Genomic DNA, 3,002 nt, shown 5'->3' on the forward strand with positions numbered 1-3,002 from the left:
AAAATTGTGTCATCTATAGACAGAGACAACTTTACTTCTTCCTTTCTGATATGGATGCCTTCTATTTCTTTCTGCTTACCTAATTGTCCTGGCTAGGATTTCCAGTAGTATGTTGAGTAGAAATTGTGTGAGTGAGCATCCTTATCTTGTTCCTGATCTTAAAGGAAAAACTTTCAGCTATTTACCATTGAGTATGATGAGGTTAGCTGTGGGCTTGTGATATATAACCTTTATCATGTTGAGGTATATACCTTCTATAACTAATTTGTTGGAAGTTTTTATCATGAAATAATGTTTTATGTTTATTCATCTATTGAGATGATTATATGATTTTTAGCCTTCATTCTGTTAATATGGTGTACCACATTTAATAATTTGCCTATGTTGAGCCATCCTTGCATCCCAGAGAATAAATCCCACTTGAACATGGTGTATAATACTTTTAATATGCTTCCAAACTGAATTGTCCATAGCAGTTTCTTATGATCCTTTTTATTTCTGTGCTATCAGAAATAAAAGTTACAATGTCTCCATCTTTCATTTATAATTTTATTAATGAGTCTTCTCTCTTCTGTCTTAATATAGCTAAAGTTTGTTAGTTTTATCTTTTTTTAAAAAAACAAATAAATCCTGTCAATCCTTTATATTTGTTTTTCTCATCTCTATTTTATTTATTTCTGCTCTAAACTTTATTATTTTCTTCCTTTTGCCAATTTGGTTTGTTCTTCTTTTACAAGTTCCTTGAGGTGTAAAATTAGGTTATTTGAGATCCTTTTTTTTTTTTTTTTTGTAATTTAGGCACTTTTTCTGCATCCTAAAAGTTTTGGTATATTGTGTCTCCCCATTATTATTTGTCTCAAGACGGTTTTATATTTCTCTTTTGATTTATTCTGTGACCTGTTGGGTGTTCATTTTCATGTTGTTTAATATTTCCGTATATTTATGAATTTTCCAATTTTCTTCCTGTTATTGATTTCTAGTTTCATACAATTGTGGTCAGAAAAGATACTTGATTTGTGTCTCAATTTGTTAAGTCTTATTGTGTGACCCAATAAGTCTCAATTTGTTAAGACTTATTGTGTGACCCAATGTTCCATGGGTGCTTGCATAGAATATATATTTTGCTGCTGTTGATGGGAATGTTCTGTTTATGTCTGTAAGGTCTATTTGGTCTATAATTTTATTCAAGTTCACAGTTTCATTAGTAAATTTCTATCTGGAAGATCTATCCATTGTTGAAAGTGAGGTATTATAGTCCCTACTATTACTGTATAGTTATCTACCTTTCCCTCTTCTGTTAATATTTGCTTTATGTATTTAGGTGCTCTGATGTTGAGTATATGTTTGTAGTTGTTAACTTTTTTATATAAACTTAAGGCAGTTCCTTTATTTTGAACAAGAAAATGGCATCAACAATTCTGAGTATGCCCCCCAATGAATATGAGAGCTCACCCCTGACAGCACTCACCACTCAGGGGAGAAAAGTGTCTTCTATCTGGCCAGTCCTGTAATCTACTATGACGCCTTCTTACAAGGCAGGCATGAGACAGACTGACATCTGCCTACAGTAGAAGGACCAGATCTGGATGGATCAGCTTAGTGCTTACATTCAGGGAGATGACTCTCATTTGGGTTAAAGTCCAATGCATATATTAATACAGAACTGGTGACCACTGATCTTGAATAAGGTAAAATTAATGTGATTTGTCCACATTTCCACAGTTGCTTCCATGTAAAAAATCCCTTTTATAATAAATCTCCTTTCCTTAAAACATACTGTGATCAAATAATCATGCAAAGAAAAGTTCACCTAGTCCCCCAATATAAAAGCAAGGAGAGAGGACAGGTTCTCTACTGTGATCATGTTCAGGAAATTCACAAAGGCAGACGGTGAGCTAGGCCTGGGAGCACCACTGCTCTGTCTGTGCTAAAACTTTCATGTACTGCCCCTCCAGCCTCAAATTGGTCAACTAGCCAGTTGTATGCTGTCCACACTGGTTCTCCCACAATCAGACACAGGACCTTCACTTAGTTCTTTTCATCCAGTGTGGAGTGGTGATAAATCCCTACAGGAAGAGTTATCATGTCTCCTTTTTCCATGAAGATGTGGATCCACTTGTCCTCTTTGTCTCTCACATCAAAGTACTCACTGCCATCCAAAATGTGGCAGATCTCATCGTTGAGGTACAAATGCTCCTTGTAGAATATCTTCATCTTTTCTTCATTATTTGGTAATTTATCCTTGCATATGGTTATTATGTCTATCCAGTAGTAGTTTCTCTCTTTTTGAATATTTTGTTATTCTGGATAATTCTTATATATGTCAGCAACAAGCTTACAGTAAAGAACTCCCAGCTGGCACAGCTGCTCCAGGTGTATGGGCAGGGGATGGCTTGGCGTGGTGGGGCCACATCAGGTTGTGGGCAGACTTGTCCATGTCCCAGGCCTATACCATGGCCCTACTCAGGTGCAGGGAACACCTGCCTGTTCCGCTGCCCAGGCCATGGCCAGCTGATCCCACACAAGCAGCTGCAGGAGGTAGTGGAGAAAGGAGGAAGGGGGCCATTATATATTTTTGATGATGAATTATTTTTCATTGTATGACGACTTCTTGGTCTCTTTGTGACAGTTTTGATTTAAAACCTAATTTGTCTGATAGAAGTGTGGCCATCCCTGTTCTCTCATGGTTTCCATTTTCATGGAATATCTTTTCCCATTCATTCACCTTCAGCCAATCTATGTCCTTAAAGCTATAATGAATCTTTTGTGGACAGCATATTATTTGACTTTTTTTCTTTTCACCCATTTAGCCATTCTATGCCTTTTGATTAGGAAATTTAATCCTTTTACATTTGTGATAACATGGAAGCTTCTCTAAAAGTACTCATCACATACCAGGAAACCCCAATAAGGCTATCATTGGATTTCTTAATAGAAAATTTGCAGGCCTGGAGAGGGTAGGGCAATATATTCAATGTGTTGATAGAAAGAAAAAAAAAAAA

At 36.2% G+C, this 3,002-nt stretch overlaps 1 pseudogene; it reads right to left on the reverse strand.

Moving 5' to 3' along the window:
- Positions 1 to 1,895: 1,895 nt before the first annotated feature.
- LOC124506021 (1,2-dihydroxy-3-keto-5-methylthiopentene dioxygenase-like) lies at positions 1,896 to 2,455 on the reverse strand (annotated as a pseudogene).
- Positions 2,456 to 3,002: the final 547 nt, after the last annotated feature.

This window comes from Lynx rufus, unplaced genomic scaffold, assembly GCF_022079265.1.
Source record: "Lynx rufus isolate CCGP_SWC_20201006 ecotype Redwood Valley unplaced genomic scaffold, mLynRuf1.p SCAF_9, whole genome shotgun sequence".
Classification (NCBI taxonomy): domain Eukaryota; kingdom Metazoa; phylum Chordata; class Mammalia; order Carnivora; family Felidae; genus Lynx; species Lynx rufus.